The 27,311-nt window shown below is 37.4% G+C and overlaps 1 pseudogene; it reads right to left on the bottom strand.

Annotated features, from left to right (window-relative positions):
- LOC136306629 (protein S100-A10 pseudogene) lies at positions 1–23,827 on the bottom strand (annotated as a pseudogene).
- Between the last annotated feature and the right edge of the window lie 3,484 nt (positions 23,828–27,311).

The raw sequence follows: 27,311 nt of genomic DNA, 5'->3' as shown, positions 1-27,311 counted from the left end.
CTACTTCGTTCCCTTCTGCTTCATGTGGATTACAAAGCAGTCACTGCATGCTATGGGAGCCCAGCAATTAGTGAAAAGAAGCTCTGGAAGCCCACTCGGCCATCTCGGCGCTGGTCCAGGTCCTTCATTATTTTGTCTACAGCCAGGGGGTCTTTTTGATTTTCCAAAAAGCCAGGGAACTCCTTTTCCATGAGTACTCTCAGGTTCTCCTTTGTTAAGCAGCCTTTATCCCCAGAAAATTTATGAAACGTGAACATCGTGGTTTCCATGGCATTTTGATGAGGTCCTGGCCAGAGGCTCCGCTGGATAACTTGTTGGGACGCGAGGCCAGTGACTCAGGTTCATTTTTTAAAATAAAGAATGCTAAGGAAATAGAATGTCCCTGCAGACAGTCACTCAGATAACAAGTTATTGGATGAGGTGTTATAGAAGATTTTTTAAATGCAACAAGATAGAGGTAAAATATGCTCCACGGAACATGTGAACCACTGCATTTATCATCATATCTTTACATTTGCTAAACAGCTCTGCAACTTACATTTTTTAAATAATAAAATATAAAGACCAATCCAAATCTTGCATTTTCTGGCAAAATAGATTTCTATTCCTCTTTGTCTGCGAGCATTTTTTCCTACAGTACATACATAGTTCATATTTGTTCACAGAAGAAACGACATATTTTATATTTTGACTCCTGTCTTCTGTAGAAGATATTATTTAGATTTGTTCCTTTGGATTTCAAGTATGCAAGATAAGATGATCAAATGGTAACCATGGCAACAGAAAGCAAAGTTCAAATCTTAGCAGGGTCATGTCATTCTTTCCCACTGTGCAGAACTCACATTCTGTAAGACTATTCCAGTCTCTAAAAATATATTTCAAGACAGCTCATGTTCCATTTATGGGAAAATATGACTGAGCTAGTTAACTAATCTTCCTATTGCAGAAAAAGAATCCCTAGTTGGTAAACTAAGAGAGCCCAGTTTAGGGAAATGAAATGTCAAAGGAAAAAAGAGCCCTTTTTTCTCTTCCAGAGTAATTTTTAAATATTAGAGCTACTCTTGAATCAACAAGAATACAAAACCAATTCAGAGATAAGGCCTACCATAAAATCAATGATGATAATGAAATAACCATATTTGACAGTACTTATGATGTATCTGCATTCACAGTGGCAACACAGTCACTATTGCCACTAAAGAATTCCTCAAACCTGGACTTTATCACAAAGTGATCAGCTACTATTTAACTACTTGGCTCTGCAACTGGCTGAGACCCAAGACTACCTGTGGCCTCAAGCGCATCATAGCTGACTGTGCACGTAGCCATGGCTCTGTCTGCCCCTGGTCAGCCCTCGTCACATGTGAGAGAAGAGCATAATACTTCTCCGTATGTCTACTTTAAAGTTTATAATCAGAGGTTTTCTTTTGATTTGACCTTTGGGCTTCAGATTAGGCAGCAAGTTTCTGAATAATAAAATGGCAACCAGAGTGACTTGCAAAAAAACATTATTGGATATCCAAGTCTTGTTACTTAAACAAGTTTAATGCACCTAAACTTTTAAATCAGGCTTTACTAGTTTATTATTTTATTTCTCAATCTTAATTAAGCGCACGTGTGTGTGTGTGTGTGTGTGTGTGTTTACTTCAGATCCTTAAGTATCTCAAATTTCCATCACCAGTTTTTCTCACACTCCTATTCTGAAACTGAATTAAAATTATTTCTATTATACAATATAGTATTATCAACCATAGTCTAATGTTATACATTTGTTTCTCATATTATTAGACCTTAGTCATATTATAACTGAAAGTTTGTACCCTTTTACCCATCTTAACTTATTCTCCCTCTCCCCTGACAACTAATTTCCTTTCATCTGTTTCTGTGAGTTTGATATCAAATCATCACATTGTACACATTAACTATTTTACAGTTTTATTTGTCCGTTATACCTCAAGAAATCTGGAAGGGAAAAAAAAAAACTATTTCTTTTTCAGCTCCATTGGACATAGTGGAAGAGTGTTTTCTCTATTCCAGTTCCTGGGCCTTGAGTCTAGACAATAGCATTCACCTGGTTTCCCATGTACAGGGACTTTCTCCCTCCCAGCTACACAGCAGGTCTCTATTCTCCCTGGCTCCTTTTACCGTATTTAAAGCTTATAAGTGGTTCTATCACCTGTACAGAAACAACCTAAGACTGACTCACAACAAAGACTGGTGAAATGTCTATTATTTAACAATGTAATGTTTATAATATTTAGATATTGTAAATAAACATGTGCATGTGCATGTGCATGCTCATGGAATAGGCACTAGAAAGAGGGGCTCTGTTGTAGTCAGAGTAGTTCTCTGCCTTGATGGACGAGGAGTGAACAAGACACAGGCCTGGACACTCTGCAATTCTGGCAGAAGGGATTGGTGGTGAAGGGAAAACAAAGCTATTATGGAGTAACTGGAAAAGGCATGTGCAATGTGATCGTTACAGAAACAACCTTAAGATAAAAATAGCAAGCTGGCTTAGTACATGACCACACGCATATAACTTACCTTCCTGAAAACAGTTTGTACTATGAGATGTTTTCACAGCACAGAAAGTATTTTATGATCTAGCCAGATAACCAAATGGAAGCAATCACAGGGAATGGGGATGATGAGGAACTGTGCATTCTCAAAAGCTGTCTCTAGAAAAGAAACTTGGGGAGATGGCAGCTATAGCCAAAAATCCACAAGCAGTGAAACCAGGGGCTTTTCTGTTTAGGAGATAGGGCACATTTAGCCTGAGATCATGCTGTATCATTTTTTGAGGGATACCAATATCCCAAGTTGTTGAGTTTTAACCAACACCTGAGGCTCTAGCCCTAGGGCACAGCTTGGAGGTAGAGTATATGCTTTCTCCACTTAGCACAGCACTACAACTGAGGTGTAGGACACAGGAACGTGGGAGATCCCTTAAAGGGCCAGTTTGATAATCAAGGCAGCCTGACCCTGAGATAGCTAGAATGTAAGCACAGTAGCTCTACCTTCAAAAACCCCAAGAATACACCCTGAGTACTGCCAGTGCCTTTTAATTACCCAAAGATTAGGGTCGGCTCCCTTCTCTTTGCCAAGCTCTAGTTTAAGCAGTGAAGAAAAATTTACAACTAGAGAGGTTTACAACACAATTATCTCCCCTCCCTCTCACCCAAATTATACAAAAGCTGAGGGACCAAGGGATGCTGTGGAGTCCTAACTAAATCAAAAAAGATCAGTATGGTGGGCTTGTCAGTGTCACTGACCTAGCACTGACCGGCAGAATATCCTCAGTCAACCTCTAGATGCAGATTTCTACTGAGAAGGTGGTGGCACTTGGGACATGGAAATAAAACAATCCTCACAAGTGTCAAGTATTAATTGAAGAACAAACCCAAACTAGCAGCTATTATTATTTTTTTTTTGGATAGTGAACTCAACAATGGAATTTGTCATTTTAATTGATTTAAATTTAGTCACATGTGGCTGTGGCTACTACATGGGCCAGCACAGCTAGAGTCTTGCACTTTTCCTTTTTTTTTTTTTTTTTTTTTTTATAATTTTATTTTTTTAATGGGGTGACATCAATAAATCAGGATACATATATTCAAAGATAACAAGTCCAGGTTATCTTGTCATTCAATTATGTTGCATACCCACCACCCAAAGTCAGATTGTCCTCCGTCACCCTCTATCTTGTTCTCTCTGTGCCCCTCCCCCTCCCCCTTTCCCTCCCCCATTCCCCCCTCCCCCCCGTAACCACCACACTCTTATCAATGTCTCTTAGTTTCACTATTATGTCCCACCTACGTATGGAATAATACAGTTCCTGTTTTTTTCTGATTTACTTATTTCGCTTCGTATCATGTTATCAAGATCCCACCATTTTGCTGTAAATGTTCCGATGTCATCATTTCTTATGGCTGAGTAGTATTCCATAGTGTATATGTGCCACATCTACTTTATCCAGTCATCTATTGATGGGCTTTTTGGTTGTTTCCATGTCCTGGCCACTGTGAACAATGCTGCAATAAACATGGGGCTGCATGTGTCTTTACGTATCAATGTTTCTGAGTTTTGGGGATATATACCCAGTAGAGGAATTGCTGGGTCATAAGGTAGTTCTATTTTCAGTTTTTTGAGGAACCACCATACTTTCTTCCATAATGGTTGTACTACTTTACATTCCCACCAACAGTGGATGAGGGTTTCTTTTTCTCCACAGCCTCTCCAACATTTGCTATTACCTGACTTGCTAATAACAGCTAATCGAACAGGTGTGAGGTGGTATCTCATTGCCGTTTTGATTTGCATTTCTCTAATAGCAGCTATTATTTTTAAAACTTAAAAAATTTTTAAAGGCCAAGTATGTAAGGAAACGTATTGCACATGAAAGAAAGAAGGTAAAAATCGCTGAAGGAAGAAAGAAGCCCCCACCTTAGAGAAGGTAACCATCTGGAAATTCCATTTGCGTATCTGAAGCAGAACTGAGAAGCTGAAAAGAATAGGAGTAATAGGGACTGTGTGATGAAGGGATTAAATAAACATTTTCCTGACAACAAAACAACAGATCAAATTAATTTTCTCTTTTCTCTTAAGACATATTTCAGAAAAATAGGATTTCTGCTCTTATCTCCTTCCCAGTTTTTCAATATAATTAGCAGACAGTACAAGGATAGAAACCACATTTTTCTAATGCAGGTGACTGGAAAGACACATATTTCCAGTAGAAGAGCAATTCAGAACTATCCTGAGTACAGTGTGTTAGTAACTGCTCTTTTGTTTACGGACAGCTAACATTTTTCATGAAGAGGAATTTTAAAAGCCTGTCTCTTCTTGTTCTTTACTGAAGATTACAAAGTCAATGATTCTTTGATGGAAGATAGTACAGGTTGTTTGTTGATGCTAGTTTCTCATTTTGCAAATAAGGCCCCCAGAGCATAAGCGATCATAGATTTTTAGCCACAGAACCAGAGCTAGAACACAGTTTTCTTGACTTCTATCTAACATACAGTTTTTTTTGCCGAGCATATCTGAAAGCAAACTGTTGTTCTAAGCCCTTCATATCTGATCATAAATTCGGATATGAAGTCTCAGATTTCTCAATTCAAATGTAACCTTCTCAATCTTTGCTGATAAATGTAATTTTTACTAGTTTTAATGGGGTAACTTTGATAAATCAGAGTACATATGTTCAGAGAAAACATCTCCAGATTATTTTGACATTTGATTATGTTGCATACCCCTCACCCAAAGTCAAATTATCTTCCGTCACCTTCTATCTGGTTTTGTTTTCTTTGTGCCCCTCCCCTCCCCTGATAAATGCAATTGTAGCATTATTGCTTCCAAAAGATAAGTGGGCAAAGAAGACAGAGTTATATAAATGTAGGTATTTGTCTTACACTTGGTTGCCAGTGTGATTAATTTATTCAACAGGTATTTATTTATTCAACAGGTGTTTACTGAGAGCCAACTATGTGCTAGATACTGTTGTGGTGGATACTTGAAAGAATCTAACCAAAATTAATGGCAAACAGTCAAGTTTTATTCCTATGGGTAAGATGCCAACCCTACTATAAAAGAAGCTAATTCTTTCTTTTAAATGGGGGTAAGAGGAAGGGAAGGTAAAAGAAAGGAGGTGAGAGAGGGGGAGGATGAAAATACACATTGAGGAAAATATTGCTCTGTTTAAAATGTCCCATTTGAGAACTTGGATCAGTCAACCATTACATATGGTGGGATGACCACGTGACACTATAATGTACCCAAGCCTAACAAAAGAGGCAGGATTAGAAACTAAACATGCATCGTTAGATTGTCTCAGGAAGACTCATTAGATCTGCATAGCCTTGCCTCAGCCAAAGAGTGTAATATTTCATCCCCTTACAGGATTCATGAAAGAAACACCAGGTAAATAAAGGCAAATTTTAAAATCACTCCAAAGCTGTAATAGTCACAAAAGAACAAACTGAATAGCTCCAAGGCAGACTTTTATTTCCCTTGAAACTGTATGGCTCCGCATTCTAACCAGCAAGCAAGCAACTTGTCAAATCTCTGCTGAGACCAAGGAGATAGACTTGAAAGGCGATGGGAAAACACTGGCCTTGAGTGGGTTTCTAATCAAATTTTCTAGATGCTGCCAAGATACTGGTGGTGTCATGTGCCTTAATGATGTTCTAGAAAGGTCACACCAGCTCCCAGTCCGCGGCTCCTTAGGCCTTTGGAAAGTCAGTAGCCCAAAGATCCAAAGACATTGGAGTCTCCCACCATGTCCTGGCCTATTAACTCTGTCAACTTCTGTCTGTGGCAGGAAAAAGGATGAAATGTACAAACAACAAGAGAGTTGCTAACAGCACTGGAATAAAAATAGTATGAATGACAAGCCTCATTGATTACTGTCAGGTAGGAAAAAAAGAATCTATCAAATCATTTGATAGTTAAAAGCTTTCTTAGAAAGCAATACAAGAGGTGATTTTATACTTTAGAAATAAAACCCCCTTATATTCCAAAGCCCTTTGGAATCAATTCCCAGAAAGACTTTCTTCATTCCGCAGTGTTGACATGATTACAACACATCCTCAGGCGAGTGCTGGCACTCTGCCTGCCAGCCCTAGGGAGACACTGAGGGCATTGCAGAAGGACACAAGATGGCAAAGCCATTTGAAAATGAAGGATAATGAAAGCTTTATGAAATATATTGGAATGGCAAAGGGCTGAAGGCAAGGAGAACAATCATGAGATCATTTGCTAATTCAGGCATAAGTGTTTAAAGACTTACAAATATTTCACAATTTATCATCAAATATATATAGTTGCATGGGTTTTACAGAAAGGGACTTAGTTGAGAGAGGAAGTAAAGCAAGAACAACTCTACCCAGAGGGGGCGCCTTTCCCTAATTCCAGCAATGGAACTACATGTGCTAGCAAAAAGCCCGTTTACAATTAAACACACACACACAGAAAGAGAGAGAGAGAGAGAGAGAGAGAGAGAGAGAGAGAGAGAAGTGCACTAAGTAGGTAGCAGTGGAATGGGGGAAAAAACTAAATGAGAGAAACACTTAAGTTGGCATTAATAACAGCTGTATAGTAAAGACATAAAAGTTAGAATATTCAAGTATGTTAGATAATGCTATTTTATTCATGCTTTAAGCCTCATTTAATTCAAAAAAGTCGTAGGATAGGGTCATCTGGATTTTAAAATATCTTGTTAATAACATTACTAAATCTGTAAAATTTGTACAATCTCTACCCTGTAGAGTTTGTGACCATAAAGAAACATAACGACCATAAAACCAAGTGAAGAGCATTTTATTCTTCCATTGATAATTCAGAAACCCCCAGAACCTGCAGAGCTTCAGGTGATCAGGGTGAATATCTACAATTACAATCCAGCACTATGAAAAAGGAATTGGGTATTTTATTCTCTCTCATTATTTTAATGCCTTCATCCTTTAATTTATCATTTCTTTTACAAAGGTAGGAATGCACGCGCGCGCGCGCGCGCACACACACACACACAGCCAAACCTGTAAATACACTCCCCTTAGAGCTCTTTATGATGTTCTTTTCAGATATGACCTTTGCAAACAGCTTACTCAACCAAAATTAGATCAGAATGAAATCTGAAGGATGTTCCATCCTTTATTATTTTAAATTAGCTAGGAACTAACTCTTCAATATTTATGACCACTCACTGAAAATACATAGTTGTGCTACTGGGAAAATAAGGGTTGCCTTGAGGAGAGCTACAAAAAAAAAATAAAAAACCTGATTTGAAAGTCCAAGTTAATAACTTCCACAATTTTAATAGGGCAATGTTGTAAATGACACCTAAATTAATAAGTACAGCAAGAGAATGACCTCTGTGGATTCCAATTAGAATAAGCATATTGAGGAAGAAAGATGGGGCCTCACACTACAGTTTTGGGTGGTAGTCGTGGCTTATGTCATGAAGAGAAGAAGAAACAAAATTAAAGCCTGAATATAAATAAAGTATTCCTCTGTTGCTTATTCCGCAAGATCTATATTATTTGAAGTATAAGAATTGTCAAAGGTTTAAATAATTTTTGAAAGAAACTCAAAGTATGAATAGTGGCTAGAACATGCATGTTCAAGATCTATTGACTCAAATATCCACTCCATTATTTATTAGTTCAATGATTTGACCTAGTTTTTTAATATTTCTGAGCCTCGTGTTTCTTATCTGAAAACAAGTTCATTAATATCTAACTTATAGAATATACAAAAATGCCTAGGACAGACTTGCTTACATGACAGGTGCCCAATTGCTCTATTCCTTCTTTCTCCTCTTCCTTCTTAGATATCTAAGAATAACCTTAGAGGGTACCAGTATGTTCTAAAACGGGGACACATAGGACATTTCTCTGGGAGTAACTGGTATATTTTGCCAACAATATAATTGTTATCTTTTAGCAAAGCAGTCTCCTTGCTAACAATTATATAAATAAGAAAACATTCTGTATAAGTGAATAGTGTCCCCAGAAGGTAGTGTGGCATAGTGTGTAAGATTATGGGCTCTCAGGCCATACTACCTGGGCTTGAATCCCGACTCTGCCCTCTGTATGACCTTGGAAATCATTCCTTAATCTTTTTCTGCTTAAGTGTTCTTAGCTGCAAAATGGAGATTAATATAAACATCTTCTCTTAGGGATGTGAAAATTAAATGACCTGATCCACAAAAAAATTTAAAACAGTGCTTCATACACCACAGTTTGATTGAATGTAAGGTCATTATACTAAAATTTTAACCATAGAAAACAGAGAAATTCAGGGTGATTCTTTACAATGGAGAAATGCATTTTCATTATTAAGATGTTGAGGGGAATATGGGGAAGGTGGAGATGCATTCAAGGTGACCCTAGAATCTATGTAAACACAATTAATTGAAGAAAAAAAAGAAATTGAATGCAAGGTCATTGTGCTAAAGTTTCAACCCTAGAAATTAGAAATTTAAGGTGATTTTTTATAGTGAAGTCATGCACTTTCATTATTAAGAAATGTTCATCAGGATTCTTCAGGAAGTGAATGTACTCAGTTTGTTGATGAGAAGGGTGCCTGGTATAGCAACAGAGTGTTCAGTAGAGATGCAAGTCATGGATTGACTTTTGTGCTCACCATGTGCAAGGCCTTCTGACACTCTCACAGCTCCTAACTCTCCATTGTTTGGAGAATTCCCATCCAGAAATTTAGACAGTATGTTTTATCTTATTTATATGATTCATAATAGATGTTTTCATTACCTTAGGCTTATTTTAATATAAAAAAGCCTCTTATAGAGGTGATGGATTCTATTTGAGGTAGGTAAATCATAATGAAAGAATAATCATACTTCTATGAGTGTGTTTTCCTGTTGAAATCAAAACTCAGTAACTATTAATAGGAATTTTGAATAGGTGAATTTCAGGGATTGTTAATGTTTGACTGAATCAGTCAGAGCTCTTTCAGATTAGTGTAACATGCCCAAAGCATCACCTTGGTGTTTCTGTCACACTCCTGTCCAGGGAAGATAGAGGGGGCTCCCAAACTCTTTGACGCTAGTGAGATAGTAGTGCATGTTTGCTGTAAATTTCAGGGAAGCCCCAAAGATTAGCCATGGAAGGTCATTTTCATTAGAAGTATAAGAAAAAGGTAAAAATAAAAGAGCTCATAGATCCCTCTGATGTCTGGTATGGCCAACTGGGCCGTCAGCAAAAGGCCATGTGACTACTGCTCCCCTCTCCTTGCTTTTTGGTTCTGGCAAACACTGAAGAGCCTGTCTGTCTCCTACTTGTGCCTCAGGTATGTTCTTATTATCTTCATCCTCTTCCTCACCTTCTCATGACAGAGGAAAGCAATGTGTATTATTACTGTTTGTACCAAATGCAAAGCTATTAACTCCCAACTCCAAATCCATGTGCCCTGCTCTCCTCTGGTCCTGGTACTGGGATTGTGAAAATGATTTTCTTCCTTTGCCAGCTGTTCCTGAAAGGTTCATACCAACAGGGGGCACTAGAGGGAGTCTGGACAGATGGAGGAGAGGAGAAGGTCTGGTTCTTCCTGTTGCTTGCTCTTTGGGTCAGTGCCCCTCAGCAATGGCTTTGTACCCTGGCAGAGGCACTTGGTCTCAGGAGGCAGCACCTTCTGTTGGCATCCTCAGAACAATCCCACCTAGGCTTCCTCAGAGATCTGAGTGCAATTCTCTGGGAAATCTCCCAACTTCCAGCTTTAGATCACCCCAAATGCTTCCCTTGTTTTACCCAGTGTGGGGATTTGACTGCTTCTTCAAGTACCATCCATCCTAGTGTCCCCTGTCTCTTTTTTCAGTTTCCAGTGGTTGTTTAACCAGGTTTTTACATTAAATTCTCTCGATTGAAACATCCAGTGTGATAATCGATCTTCCATGTCTTGTAGATGTAAGAAACATCCAATTTGTAGAGAATGTTTATGAGTTTATTTGAGCCAAACTGATAGCAAATGCCAGAAAGCAAGAACTCAAACACTCAGGAATTGCAGTTTTGCAAGTTCTTGTCTAAATCTAGAATTAAGATGGGAACATAAGAAAGACTACATGATGGTACAAGAGAACAAGACAGGGGGTTGGATTATGGGATAGTTAAGATTCTGAGCTCTCTTGAGGGTGGTTACACTTCCACGGGGTCTGAAAAAGAAGTACAGTATTTCAAAGGCATGTAAACCTAAATGCTCAAGAAAAATAGGGCTTGCCTAAAGCAAGGATAAATCTTTTACTAAAGAAGTTATATGCCTGAGGCTGACTACTCCCTATGACCTGTCCAGTTAGGAACCTATGATCAAATTACTTTGTGAGGTTACTTTCGGTTAGATTTATTACAGTGCCCTTTTGTCCACAGCCTGCTCTAATACATTTGGGAAAATGGTGGCAACAATATAAAGTTAAAAAAAAACACCACCATTTTTCATCCTTCTCCATAGCCCTATCTGTGTCATCCTCTCTCCTACATGAATATGCAAGTTACCCAGCAAAATGTTCATTTCTAAATAAGTTCTAAGCAAATAATGGCTTAAAATATAAACTTGCACATATTAATATTTTCCAAAAGTATTTGATAGTTATGCTTTAAGCTACATTTAGATAGAAATGGAAATATTTACATTGTTTCAAATGTTTGGCACTGAGTTGGACACTATCAAAGAAACAAGGTTAGAAGGATGGTACACAATAACACCCTTGTCCTCAAGGAAGTGTGCTTCAAGGAGGAAAAGCCAAAGTACACACATTAATAAGAGGAATATATAATGAATAATATAATTATAAATTGGGTTGGAGGTGCAGACCACAAATGTATTAAGAGATGAGAAATAAAAGAGGTCATTGTATGTCAAAGTATCTGGGAGGACTTCACAATAGGTTGCAGTGGACTTGGATGGATATAGACATGGAAAGAGGATTGGAAAAACTGTCCAGACTGGGAAGCAGAATGAACACGGGCAAGGAAATGAAACATTAGACTTTGATATACGTATCCAAAGGGACCAATTAATGTGAGTTTGCCATTATACAAATTTACCATATAGTTTTGTCATAGATTCTCTTTGGTTTGCCACCTAAGTAGAACTCAGACTCCAGTGAACTTGTAGTCAAGCCAACTGGCATTCCATCTGCCACTTAACAGGAACCTCTGTGAAAATCAAACTCAAGTGTCACTCAACTGTGGTCATTTAGAACCATACTCTTACATTTTTACCAACAGCTGGGGATTTGATAGTTGGGATCAATATCTTGGTAATCCTTTTGATTGACTAGGAGGTTTGTCCAAGAAGTTTCTATCCTTCGTGAATGATTTGGACTTGAATACTAAATGCAACTATTTGTGGGAGAAACCTTCAGGAACTTAATTAGAATCAACTCTCTAAAATCAATCTATTTAAAATAAAATGAAGTTGTGTCATTAATCACCAAACTGACTGCTAAGCAAGTTATGACATTTTATACCTGGTTAAAATCCGGTCTGAAAGTGCAACTTGAAAGACTCATGAGGAATCAAGTAGATTATGCAACCACCTTCACCAAGTTTTTTTATAAACCAGTGAGTCCAAATGGGAGCAGAGTTCTTTAATTTATAAACAAGAAGATAATAATAGAATTAAATCCTGACCTTTCCCATAAAAGCAAACACCCTCTTCTGGGACCCTGCCCTTCTCTAATTTACAGTAATGTAATCCATATGGAAGAAGTCAGTGCGTGTTTGGGAACCAACTGCTACACTTTCTTTTCCATCACAAAAGCCAGTTGTTCTTCAGAACCATGCATCAGGATCACATTACATTATGAAGCATTAAAAAATGGGGACTGAGCTCAGACCTCCCGCTGAAAATTTAAGTTGTCAGTTGTTAGGCAGAAAATCAATCAGAAATGCATTTGAGACAATGGCATGCTGCCTGGAATTACACTGGGGCTAGAAAAAATCAGCCCAGAGGCAACCGAATACTAATGGCTGGAGATACCCACATCGCTGGACAAGGCTGATCAATTTATTTAGACACATTTGCGAAACGGAAATGTGCTGGTGCCAAGTCTCAGATTTGCATACAATTATAGCAGAGCATTTGCAAAGTTTTCTCAGAAGGATCAAGATAGTCTATTCCTCAAGATGTGCCAGTAACTTCAAAACTGTTACAGATCATTTTAACTAACTTACATTTCTATGCCTAGGTCTCATGAAGGTACAGTTTGGGTAATTTACCCTTCGCATTGTTGCAGATGCTCTTGGAAAATACTTGGGTAGCCAGTATTGCTGCAAACCCATCATAGCCCCTTGCAGAGTGAGTAGGAGTCAGGCAAAAATCAGACTTGCCCCTAAAAGTAATAATATTAAAAATAATAGCTAACATGATTTGAGTACTTACTACGTGTCCATCACAGTGCTAAAGCCTTTATAACCCTCCCAACAATCTTAAGAAGCAAGACATCTAATCTTAGTTTTACAAATAAGGAAACTGAAGTTTTTAGAGAATCAGTCATTTATTCAAAGTCACTTGGCTTACCAGAGGAACCAGAAACCAGGGTCAAGCTGAAGGAGCCTGGATCTCCATGACCACCACTTGGCAATGCTACCTCCCACACATAGTTAAGCATCCATGCACAGAGAAAAACTCCAAATTAAGGACCACTGCCTCAATCCAAAGCCAAACACCTCCAAAATGTTTCTGTGCCAATTATTTTGGGAAAGCCAGGGAGGCTGGCCCTATCACACCTAGAATCCTACAGGGTCAGGGTTATAGTATCTTTATGATTGTTATCTTAAATATGGAATTTTGATTATGTGTCAGAAAGTCTAAGGCCAGACTTTGCTCAGGTTCCGAGACTCATTAACCAATCACTAAACAACTAGCAATCTCTGTAGTAGAGATATGCCTTTCTACATGTCCCCACTCATCTCTCCATGGTTCATGCTTTTGCTTGGTTTTCTGGAATCTGTCAAACACAGATGTGTTTATTTGGGCACTCCTGTCCTCACCACTGGGACAATGTGTGTGACTACTGAGAGGAAGTGCATTCAATACTATGATTAAATCATCCAAAGACTTTCAAGTATTTATTCTAATTAAATAAGCCTGTGAGGAGAAGAGATATTCCCATTTTACAGTTACAAAGATTAAGGCACAGAGAAGTGACAAAACTAAAACTTTCCAGCACTTGGCTAAGTGTGCTGTTGGAGTTCAGCCCATCTTTGGTAATGAAATAGATAATAACTGAAACATCTGCTTCTGCTGCCTGGGCTCTCTGAACTCTGGCTTGATGCTCCTTGCTGCAGGGCATATATTTTATAACCTTTAATGTTTGTTTCCACCTAAACTCCTTCACTCTTGCTTTCACCCAGTTAACTCATAATCAAGTTCTCTTTCCAACCTATGCTTTAAGTGCAACAACTGTGTTTCCAACCAGGCAACTGTGCACAGGCTGGTCGGGGATTAACATGAGATGATTTCCCTTCTTAAGAAAATGTTGCTGAGACAGCACAGTGTAACTGTTACATATACAAATACTGGAACCAAAATGCTTAGGCTCCAATTCCAACTTTAATCATGTATGAGACCTTGAGAAAATTAATTAATAACTTGGTACCTCATTTTTCCCATCTACAAAATGACAGTAAATATGGTACCTAATTCATAGTCATTCTGAAAATTAAAGTTCGTGTTAAGCCTCTAAATTAATTCTGAAATATATTAAATGTTTGCTGTTTTTTACTAAACAACCCTCCTTCTTCAATCTCAGAGAAATAATTTTTATGCTAAGACTTTCTTACTTTCCATCAATCTCATTCAGAAGGTTCTAATCAAATAAAATTTAGCATCTACAACTTCTTCCTCTCCTCCCTTCCTCTGAACCACACTCAAAGTTGACACGTAGTTGTTGGACTCTATCTCAGTCCCAAATGCAGGCTGTGGATATGGCAGCTTTTCTCTTAAAAAGTCAAGCTCTGATATAGACAGAGATGGTTCCAAATTTCTAGAAATAACCCTCACTATAGATGTCACTTCTTAGTTAAATCACAAGCCATATCTGTCTCTAAGAGCCTGTATATTATCATAAAGTTCGCAGAAATCCCCTTCTCACCTCCACCTCCAATCTCTGGCACTATCCTGGGAAATTTGGCAACATGGACCTCAGAGCCCAATGGTCTCGATACAAATACACAAGCAACTTTCTCTCTTCAGGTGTGTTTTTTCTTCCTTTTTCAATTTCAGGTTACTCACAGTCACAGGCACTGCTTCTTCCATTGGAATAGAATTTTAGCTGGTGCATGTAAACTAGATTAGAGAATACATTTCCCAGCTTTTTATCGTGCCCACAAAGTTATCAGCGTAGCTGAATTAGAATATGGACAGTGAACAGGGCAGGCAGGCTCACCTGACCCTGGACCTACGGTGGCACCCTGGTCAGGACTCTGCTTGGTTTACAGGCTTTTACTTTGGAGCACTCTGCAAATCTGTGTAGGGGACCTAGGCATCTGGTGTGGTCTGCTTAGTGGAAGATCATAACCAGTTGAATGGAGCCTGCCTACATAGTCTGAATACAAAATGCACAGTGTTGTCAATCTTGGAAATAGTCTTTCCTTTTTTTGTAAAAGTAATGGTTCTGAGGAAATAAATGTAGAGACCCTATGTAAAGACCTATGCATAAACAAATTTTGTATAAACATATAGGATAGATTTTTGAACTTATACAACTGTACATAAAACTAGCTGATGTTAGTTAAGCCTATGTCAACAGCTTGGATGTTTTTCACTTGTACATTTGGAACTTTTTGTTGTTGTTGATAAAGGCTGCATATGCTGTGTGTGAATTAAAAAAGAAAAAATATGTAGCCATGTGACTAAGTTCTGGCCAATGAGATGTGAGTATAAGCAATATGTATGACTTCTAGGTTGTGTCCTTAAAAGGGAAGGGAATCACTTTTCTGCTATCATTTGATGCTGGACTTGGTGGCAAGACAACTTGGACCATGTGGATAAGAGCAATAACAAGAGACAGAGAAACAACAAACAGAAGAAGCCTGGGTTTCTGAAGAATCTAATAGAGCAGAGCTCCCATACCAGCCTTCGGCCCCCTATCTTAGAACTATATACATTGAGAGTAATGGCGGGGTAGGAAGCGATACCGATAAATCTCCCCCAAAACTCAACAAGATCTTCAACCAGAAACAGAAAAACCTATCCTTGGAGCCTCCAGATGTTTTGCAATACACCCGAAGGTATGGTTGAGCGAAAAATTGGCTAAATATATAACCAAACCCCGAAGGAAATAGGGGGTAAGAAATGCTCCGCCTTCCTCACTAACCTAAACAGGGTGGCTTTCTCTGGGAACTGTGAATATAGAAACTGAGGTGGGCAAAGGGGGTGAATAGATCCAGGCCGCGGCACAAACGGCCGAACCAGGCTGTGGCACGGAGATCCAAGCCGAGGAAAAACTGTTCCTGTGGCAACCCAGGCAATACAAGCTAACACTCGTGTCAAACCCAGACAAAAAAAGACAAGCGGGGCAGCCATTTTACCCGATCTCCTGGTCGGCGCGCGCAGATAGAGGGCAAGAGATTTCTTCCAAAGCCCCGGGAGTGGGTGCCCGTGTTACCACACAGAGAGGCAGAGTCAGAGGCCTTTGTGTGGGCCAAAAGTGGAATCTCTGGGCAGACCCAGTGCCCTGGGAAAGCCGCACACGGGAGGGAGCGAGAACTAATTCCAACGGTGGAACTTTTCCATGCCGGTGGGGGTTTCACTCAGAGGGAAACGCGGCGGGCCTGATATCCTGGTCTGCGCGTGCAAATAGTGAGCGAGAAATTCCTCCGAGTGCCTCGGCAGTGCGCGCCCGTATTATCACACAGAGGGGCAGAGTCAGGGGCCTTTGTGTGGGACAAAGCGGAATCTTGAGCCACCCCAGCGCCTTGCAAAAGCCACGCACAGGGACAGAGCGAGAGCCAATTCCAACGCTGCAACTTTTCCATGTGGTTGAGGGTTTCACTCAGAGCGTGAGACTGCCCTCCGGATATCCTGGTCTGCGCGTGCAGATAGTGAGCGAGAGTTTCCTCCAAGCGTCCCAGGAGTGGGCGCCCGCCTGTATTACCGGACAGAGTGGCAGAGCCAGAGGTCTTTGAGTGGACGGAAAGCTCGCCTGATTATGCTAGCAGCTCTAACTGACTGAGCCTTACCCAGAGCCCTGTGCTGAGTGGAAATAGAGTGGGGAGTTGCCAGCTCTTTGAGCCTCTTACTATCCAGGCAGAGGCAGCAGCAACCCCATAGCTGGATTATCAGGCTACTAACTCAGGAAGAAAAGACTAGGAGAAAGGCTCCAGGAACACGGACTCTCTCACTGTCGGAGGCTATAAATGCTAATGAGCCTCAACTTCCAGTGAGATTAAAGCACAATACATGACATTGCCATAGAGACTTATCAACTGCAAACCTCTACCTGAGCGTGCCAAAGGGGAAGAACCCGGGGTACAGAGTCATCGACCAGGAAGAGGGAGAAAAAAGAAAAAGCAAGAAGATAACCTCTCAAAATCAAGAATTATCTGCAGACTTTATAACCTATGCCATTTTATTATATTTGTTCGTTTGTTTCTCTTATCTTCATTCTTGATATTTTTTTCCTACTCCAATTTGGCCGATTAACTCTCTGCCGGTCTTACTCTCTCCTCTCTTTGAACTACACTATCCATAAGTGTTACATCTCCCATTATCTTTTCTTTCCTCTTCCTTTCTCTCTATGAGGGTTGCACTCCAAAACCCTTAACTCTCTCTATCTCCTCTTTTTTCTTTTTTCTTTTTTTAGTGGTTCCCTCTTTTTTCTCTCTCTCTCTCTCTTTCTTTTCCCCCTCTATATGAGTTTCTTCCTTTCTCCTTTACATCTCCTCTCATTCAAACCTCAATAACAAACAAATTATCTTATCTGGGACTCAAACTTATGTTTGTGGCATTTGGGAGGTTTTTACTTCACCTTTTTAACTCACTAGCAGTGCTCCCATCCCTGGCTCTCCATTTTATCTAGTTCTTGTTCCACTAAATACAATAGTAATTTTTTTATTTGTCCCCCCATTTTTCTATTTCCCTCTTATTCCTCTCATCATAACTCTTAGTCAACCAACACCTAAAAGCAAATCATTTTATTCTTGACCCAAATTTTTTCCTTATTTGCTTTTTGTGGGTCCATACCCCCTTCTTTTTTCTTTCTTTTTTTTTTTTTTTTTTTTTTTTTGCCCCTTTATTACTTTTCCCCAATTCAGGCCTTCCATCACAGGCATTGTTTGTTATCATTCACAGTTCACCACAAGATTTTCTCAAGAAAGAAGGGAGAGGAGAGGAGAGGAAAAAAAGAGGGGGGGAATAATTTCCTTTTTTTTAATTTGTATTTTATTTTATTTTTCTTTATTTCATTATTAATTTTTTTAAAAACACCAACTCTTTTCGATTTTTTATTTTTTTAACTTTTTATTCTTTATTAAATCTCATTAATACTATCAACAAAACCACCCTCAGATGCCATTAAGGAAGAGAAAATTGAATATCATGGATACAAAAGAAAGAGAGGTAACACAGCTAGATGAGGAAAAATCTATGGAGAAAAAATTTAATATATTGAAAATCATGGAGCTAAATGACAGAGAATTCAAGATAGAAATCCTAAAAATCCTCCGAGATATACAAGAAAACACAGAAAGGCAATTTAGGGAGCTCAGAAAACAACTCAATGAACACAAAGAATATATATCCAAGGAAATTGAAACTATAAAAACAAATCAAACAGAGATGAAAAACTTAATTCACGAGCTGAAAAACGAAGTAACAAGTTTAGCTAATAGAACAGGTTAGATAGAAGAGAGGATTAGTGAAATAGAAGACAAGCAACTTGAGGCACAACAGAGAGAAGAAGAAAGAGACTCAAAAATTTAAATAAATGAGATAGCCCTACAAGAATTATCTGACTCCATCAAAAAGAATAACATAAGAATAATAGGTATATCAGAGGGAGAAGAGAGAGAAAATGGAATGGAGAACATACTCAAACAAATAATAGATGAGAACTTCCCAAGCCTGTGGAAAGAACTAAAGCCTCAAGTTCAAGAAGCAAACAGAACTCCGAGTTTTCTTAACCCCAACAAACCTATTCCAAGGCACATCATAATGAAATTGGCACAAACCAACAGCAAAGAAAAAATTCTCAAAGCAGCCAGGGAAAAGAAGAATACAACATATAAAGGAAGGCCCATTAGATTATCATCAGATTTCTCAGCAGAAACTCTACAAGCAAGAAGAGAGTGGACCCCAATATTTAAAGTCCTGCAAGAGAGGAACTTTCAGCCATGAATACTATACCCATCAAAGCTATCCTTCAAATATGAAGGAGAAATAAAAACATTCACAGATACAGAAAAGATGAGGGAATTTATCATCAGAAAACCCCCACTCCAGGAATTACTAAAGGGGGTTCTCCAATCAGATACAAAGAACAAAAAAAAACAAAACCACAAGTAAAAGCTCCAAGAAGAACACAATAAAACCAAATTTAAACTGTGACAACAACAAAAAGAAAGGGGGGGAGAAGATGGAGATTAATAGTAGCAAAGGACGATGGAATGCAAAAGTACTCACAAAATAGTTCACTACAATGAACAGGGTAGGAACCCTTTTCATTACTTAAAGGTAACCACCATTGAAAAAACCACCACAGAAGCACATGAGATAAAAAAGATAGCAACAGAGGAAAGATGTATGGAATACAACCAAATAAAAACAAAAGATAGAAAAACGAAAGAGAAGGATAAAACAAGACACAATACTAACAGAAAGCAAGATATAAAATGGCAATACGGAACTCACAAGTGTCAATAATTACACTAAATGTAAACAAATTAAACTCGCCAATAAAAAGGCACAGAGTAGCAGAATTGAGTAAAAAAAAAAAATTCAACTGTATGCTGCCTACAGGAAACTCATCTAAGTAACAAGGATAAAAACAAATTCAAAGTGAAAGGCTGCAAAACAATACTCCAAGCAAATAACATCCAAAAAAAAGCAGGCATAGCAATACTCATATCGGATAATGCTGACTACAAGACAGCAAAAGTACTCAGAGACAAAAATGGCCATTTCATAATGGCTAAGGGGACACTGAATCAAGAAGACATAACAATTCTAAATATATATGCACCAAACCAAGGAGCACCAAAATATATAAGACAGCTACTTATTGACCTTAAAACAAAAACTGACAAAAATACAATCATACTTGGAGACCTCAATACACCGCTGACGGCTCTAGATCGGTCATCCAAACAGAGAATCAACAAAGACATAGTGGCCTTAAATAAAACACTAGAGCACCTGGATATGATAAACATCTACAGGACATTTCATCCCAAAGTGACTGAGTATACATTTTTCTCCAGTGTACATGGATCATTCTCAAGAATTGACCATATGTTGGGCCACAGAAGCAACATCAGCAAATTCAGAAACATTGAAGTTATACCAAGCATATTTTCTGACCGTAAAGCCTTGAAACTAGAATTCAACTGCAAAAAAGAGGAAAAATATCCGATAAAAATGTGGAAACTAAACAACATACTTTTAAAAAATGAATGGATCAAAGAAGAAATAAGTGCAGAGATCAAAAGATATATACAGACAAGTGAAAATGACAATACGACATATCAGAATCTATGGGATGCAGCAAAAGCAGTGATAAGAGGGAAGTTCATATCACTTCAGGCATATATGAACAAACAAGAGAGAGCCCAAGTGAACCACTTAACTTCAAACCTTAAGGAACTAGAAAGAGAAGAACAAAGAAAACCCAAAACCAGCCAAAGAAAGGAGATAATAAAAATCAGAGCAGAAATAAATGAATTAGAGAACAGAAAAACTATAGAAAAAATTAATAGAACAAGGAGCTGGTTCTTTGAAAAGATCAACAAAATTGACAAACCCCTGGAAAGACTTACCAAGGAAAAAAGAGAAAGAACTCATATAAACAAAATCCAAAATGAAAGAGGAGAAATCACCACGGACACCATAGATATACAAAGAATTATTGTAGAATACTATGAAAAACTTTATGCCACTAAATTCAACAACCTAGAAGAAATGGATAAATTCCTAGAACAATACAACCTTCCTAGACTGAGTCAAGAAGAAGCAGAAAGCCTAAACAGGCCTATTAGTAGAGAAGAAATAGAAAAAAACATTAAAAACCTCACAAAAAATAAAATTCCAGGCCCTGATGGCTATACCAACAAATTTTATCAAACATTCAAAGAAGACTTGGTTCCTATTCTACTCAAAGTCTTCCAAAAAATTGAAGAAGAAGCAATACTTCCAAACACATTTTATGAGGCCAATATAACCCTCATACCAAAACCAGGCAAGGATGGCACAGAAAAAAGAAAACTACAGACCAATATCTCTAATGAATACAGATGCTAAAATATTAAACAAAATACTAGCAAATCAAATACAACAACATATTAAAAAAATAATACATCATGATCAAGTGGGATTCATCCCAGAATCTCAAGGATGGTTCAACATACGTAAAATGGTTAACGTAATACACCATATCAACAAAACAAAGAACAAAAACCACATGATCTTATCAATAGATGCAGAAAAGGCTTTCGATAAAATACAACACAATTTTATATTTAAGACTCTCAACAAAATGGGTATAGAAGGAAAATATCTCAACATGATAAAGGCCATATATGATAAACCATCAGCTAACATCATATTAAATGGCACTAAACTGAAGGCTTTCCCCCTTAAATCAGGAACAAGACAGGGTTGTCCACTCTCTCCACTCTTATTTAATGTGGTACTAGAGGTTCTAGCCAGAGCAATCAGACAAGACAAAGAAATAAAAGGCATCTATATCAGAAAAGAAGAAGTAGAGGTATCACTTTTTGCAGATGATATGATCCTATACATCGAAAACCCCAAAGAATCTACAAAAAGACTACTAGAAACAATAAGCCAATACAGTAAGGTCGCAGGATACAAAATTAACATACAGAAGTCAATAGCCTTTCTATATGCCAACAATGAAACAATTGAGAATGGACTCAAAAGAATAATCCCCTTCACGATTGCAACAACAACAAAAAAATACTTAGGAATAAACATGACAAAGAGTGTAAAGGACTTATATAATGAAAACTATAAACCATTGTTAAGGGAAATCGAAAAAGATATAATGAGATGGAAGAATATACCTTGTTCTTGGTTAGGAAGAATAAATATAATCAAGATGGCTATATTACCCAAAGCAATATACAAATTTAATGCAATTCCCATCAAACTTCCAATGACATTTTTTAAAGAAATAGAGCAAAAAATCATCAGATTTATATGGAACTATAAAAAACTCCGAATAGCCAAAGCAATCCTAAAGAAAAAGAATGAAGCTGGGGGCATTACAATACCTGACTTCAAACTCTATTATAGGGCCATGACAATCAAAACAGCATGGTATTGGCAGAAAAATAGACACTCAGACTAATGGAACAGAATAGAAAGTCCAGAAATAAAACCACATATATATAGTCAAATAATCTTTGATAAAGGGGCCAACAACACACAATGGAGAAAAGAAAGCCTCTTCAATAAATGGTGCTGGGAAAACTGGAAAGCCACATGCAAAAGAATGAAACTGGACTACAGTTTGTCCCCCTGTACTAAAATTAACTCAAAATGGATCAAAGATCTAAACATAAGACCTGAAACAATTAAGTACCTAGAAGAAGACATAGGCACTCAACTCATGGACCTGGGTTTTAAAGAGCATTTTATGAATTTGACTCCACAGGCAAGAGAAATGAAGGCAAAAATTAATGAATGGGACAACATCAGACTAAGAAGTTTTTACTCGGCAAGAGAAACTGATATCAAAATAAACAGAAAGCCAACTAAATGGGAACTGATATTTTCAAACAACAGCTCAGATAAGGGCCTAATATCCAAAATATACAAAGAACTCATAAAACTCAACAACAAACAAACAAACAATCCAATAAAAAATTGGGAAGAGGATATGAACAGACACTTCTCTCAGGAAGAAATACAAATGGCCAACAGATATATGAAAAGATGCTCATCTTCTTTAGCTATTAGAGAAATGCAAATTAAAACTACAATGAGATACCACCTCACACCTGTTAGATTGGCTATTATTAACAAGACAGGTAATACCAAATGTTGGAGAGGCTGTGGAGAAAAAGGAACCCTCATACACTGTTGGTGGAAATGTAAAGTAGTACAACCATTATTGAAGAAAGTATGGTGGTTCCTCAAAAAACTGAAAATAGAACTACCTTATGACCCAGCAATCCCTCTACTGGGTATATACCCCAAAAACTCAGAAAAATTGATACGTAAAGACACATGCAGCCCCATGTTTATTGCAGCATTGTTCACAGTGGCCAGGACATGGAAACAACCAAAAAGCCCATCAATAGATGACTGGATAAAGTAGATGTGGCACATATACACTATGGAATACTACTCAGCCATAAGAAATGATGACATCGGAACTTTTACAGCAAAATGGTGGGATCTTGATAACATGATACGAAGCGAATAAAGTAAATCAGAAAAAACCAGGAACTGCATTATTCCATTCGTAGGTGGGACATAAAAGTGAAACTAAGAGACATTGATAAGAGTGTGGTGGTTACAGGGGGGTGGGGAGGAGAGGTAAAGGGGGAGGGGGAGGGGCACAAAGAAAACTAGATAGAAGGTGACAGAGGACAATCTGACTTTGGGTGATGGGTATGCAACATAATTGAACGACAAGGTAACCTGGACTTCTTATCTTTGAATATATGTATATCCTGATTTATTGATGTCACCCCATTAAATAAATAAAATTATTTAAAATTAAAAAAAAGAACTATATACATCAATCAGAAATTATATAAAAGGTTTAATGCACTGTAATCTTGTGTCTTTTTCACATACAGCTTAATCTACCTCTTAACTAATACCCATTTTGTACTCTTTTTCAAGGAATTTACTTCTATTCTGATTTTAGATGTAAGCTCACACAAGAGCTGTTACATTTCCTTGATTCTAAACTTCTTTCATTTTCTTTTCTAAAGTGCATGCTTAATTGTATATAAATTTCACTTAAAGGTTGTGTTTTGTTATTTCATATAAAAGTAATAATACCTTCGTTGCCAAAATATAATTTTCCCCCAGATATTTTATAAAAAATTTGATGTAGGACATTGGACTTACCTGCATCCATTTCCTTGATTTCCATATAGTTTACACCAAAACTCCACATTTCTGAATGATAATGATGCATATTATATCTGTTTCATAATCTTACTTACTCCTTTCTTATTTTCAATGATATAACTAGTTAGACATAAAACCTAGGTTTAGAAAAGCAAAAATGTAGTTAGGTACATTTCCAATGTTGTGTAACTTTTTTCACCAATAACAGATTTCTTTCAAGCATTTGGTATATAGTTTATTTCTTTAAACATCCTAGTGGGTATTTTAGTTCACTAATATTAATGTTTTAAAATTAAAATAAAATTTATAATTTCACTTTTCATTTCAAATACCAATTTCCTCAAATATATCTATGTAAGATTTATTGTAGGTATCAATGTGTTTTTTTAGTTGTTATTTCAATTTGCGGATTTTTTTCCTAATTAATATTTAGTTTATTAAGGTTATCAAGTCAAAATATAATTTGCTTAAGCTTTTAATTTCAATTTACAAGTTTTATTCTATTATAAATGTCTCTTTAGGGGGTAGAGAAAATGAGTGAAGATAATCAAAATGTGGGCCCTGGCCAGTTGGCTAAGTGGTAGAGTGTGTGTGGAAGCCCAGTGTGTAGAAGTCCCAGACGAGGGCACACAGGAGAAGTGCCCTTCTGCTTCTCCACCCTTCCCCCTCTTCTTTTTCTCTGTCTCTCTCTTCCCCTCCTGCAGCCAAGGCTCCATTGGAGCAAAGTTGGCCTGAGTGCTGAGGATGGCTCCATGGCCTCCATCTCAGGCACTAGAATGGCTCTGGTTGCAACAGAGTAACATTCTAGATAAGCAGAAGATCACCCCCAGTGGGCTTGCCAGATGGATCCCAGTCAGGAACATGTGGGAGTCTGTCTCTCTGCCTCTCCGCTTCTCACTTCAGAAAAATACAAAAAAAAAAGATAATAAAAATGTACAAACATACAGTTATAAAACAAATTCTGGACATATAACATACAGCATGGTGACTATAGTCAACAATACTGTATTATATATTTGAAAGCTGTCAAGAAAATAGATCTTTTAAATTAAAGTTATTAGGGTGACATTGGTTAATAAGATCATATATGTTTCAATTGCACATTTCTATGATACATGATGTGTATATTGCATTGTGTGCCCACCACCCACAGTCTAGTTTCCTCCCATTGCCGTATATTTGTCCCCCTTTATCCTTTACCACCCCCACACCCCTCTTCCCTCTGCCAGCCACAATAATGTTTTCTGTGTCTATGAGCTTTTGTTTGTTTTACATTTTTTTTTTTTCATTTGTTGCTTTCAGTTTTATATCCTACATATGAGTGAAATGTACTAATTCTTGACTTTTTCTGTCTGGCTTATTTCACTTAACATAATATTTTCAAAATCCATCCATGTTGCTGCAAATGGCAGTATTTCATCTTTTCTTATGGCTGAGTAGTATTCCATTGGATATATGTACCACATCTTCTTTATCCAGTCATCTATCTAAGGATACTTTGGTTGTTTGCATGTCTTGGCCACTGTGACCAATGCTGCAATAAACATAAGGGTACACATATATCTTTGCGATAAATGTTTTTATTCATTTTTATTTTATTTTATTTATTGATTTTTTAGAGAGAGAGGAGTGAGAGAGAGAGAAGGGGGAGGAGCAGGAAGCTTGGACTCCCCTATGTGCCTTGACCGGGCAAGCCTAAGGTTTCGAACCGGCAACCTCAGTGTTCCAGGTCGACGCTTTATCCCACTGCGCCACCACAGGTCAGGCCTGTGATAAATGTTTTTAAATTTTTCAGGTAGATACAAGAAAAAGGATTACTGGATTCATATAGTTAAGTCAATTTGTTTGGTTTATTTTATAAACTTCAACTCTTTAAAACATTTTAAATACATTTACATATTTAATATAATTGTCTATTTAAAATCATCTTTTGAATGTTACTATAAGAAAACTCCAAAAGATTTTTAAATGCTACAAAATTCAATACATTAAATTTGAACTATAGTGAATTCTAAGCTGTCTTAAATAGTCAATACTATTTATAAACTTAGTAAAATATCCTATGTATTTTAACTTAATCATGTCTAAATCAGCTACTTAACTATATATTTTGAATTGAAATTATAATATTGATGTATTTATAACACATTCAATTCTCTTTAAATTTAAATATATACCTATTGTAGTTAAATTAGCATTAAAGTATTAATATTAAAGATTTAAGTCAGTGGTTCTCAAAGCTTTTGAAGTCGGGGTGCATTTAAAATTTTACAAATAGCCTGACCAGGAGGTGGCGCAGTGGATAGAGCGTCGAACTGGGATGTGGAGAACCCAGGTTCGAGACCCAGAGGTCACCAGCTTGAGCGCCGGCTCATCTGGTTTGAGCAAAGCTCATCAGCTTGGACCCAAGGTCGCTGGCTCAAGCAAGGGGTTACTCGGTCTGCTGAAGGCCCACAGTCAAGGCACATATGAGAAAGCAATCAATGAACAACTAAAATGCCCCAACGAAAAACTGATGATTGATGCTTTTCATCTCTCCATTCCTGTCTGTCTGTCCTTATCTATCCCTCTCTCTGACTCTCACTCTCTGTAAAAAAATATATAAATAAATAAATAAATAAATAAATTTTAAAATTTTACAAATAATTGTAGGTGTACTATATACAAATTTCTGAGAAATATGTTATAATAATTAAGTAAAATTTACAGAAAAAATATATAGTCAAAGTGTGCTTTTATGGTAATTAAATGAAATAAATATGACAAGATTAAATTTATTCTGATATTAAAAAACATTTTTATGTTACATTTTTTGAGTTATGCTTTTTAGAATTCATAAAAAAGAGGGGTTAAAAAATTAAAAAAATGACAAAAAAGTTATCTTTTTATATAGATAGATAGATACATTCTTAGTAAGATTTAGTAAATTCGGCAGGTGTCTGCATGAATGTGTTAAGTTTTTCATTCTTGTGTTTATAAGAAACATGAGCCTGATGTGTCCTAGCAATTTCTTCAATGTTTGGGCATACATTTGAAAGGCAAACTTTCATTTCCTCGTCAATACATTGAAGAATTTCTCTCTTTTTACTCTTAATTGTGTTGAGTGCAGAATACCCCACCATACATATTATCTTAACCTTACAGCAAACAAAGAATAGAAGCAATTTGCCTCCAGTCTTTCCAGGGAACATGGAGAGTAGTGTATACAATCCAGCACCACAGTTTAACAGCCTTTTGCAACCTAATCAGGCAAGTGAGGTGGGGGGTTGGGCAGACTGTCAGCTTACAGCCAATTCCCCACACCTCTGTCTTCCAAAAATCTAAACTCCAAAATCCCTGTTGGTTTTTTGGTCCCCAGTAGGCACATATTTCTCTGGAATACCATAGGGCGCACCTGGAAATCTTCTAGGGTGCACCAGTGTTCCCTGGTGCACACTTTGGGAACCACTAGTTTAAGTTATTATCTCTAGGTTTAATCTGTACTTCCCTTGGGTGAAATAAAAATTTTATACTAAAGAAAGCAAGTTAGA

The sequence above is a fragment of the Saccopteryx bilineata genome, chromosome 5, assembly GCF_036850765.1.
Source record: "Saccopteryx bilineata isolate mSacBil1 chromosome 5, mSacBil1_pri_phased_curated, whole genome shotgun sequence".
NCBI lineage: Eukaryota > Metazoa > Chordata > Mammalia > Chiroptera > Emballonuridae > Saccopteryx > Saccopteryx bilineata.
The sequence above is the reverse complement of the archived record's forward strand: the minus strand, read 5'-3'. Positions and strand labels throughout refer to the sequence as shown.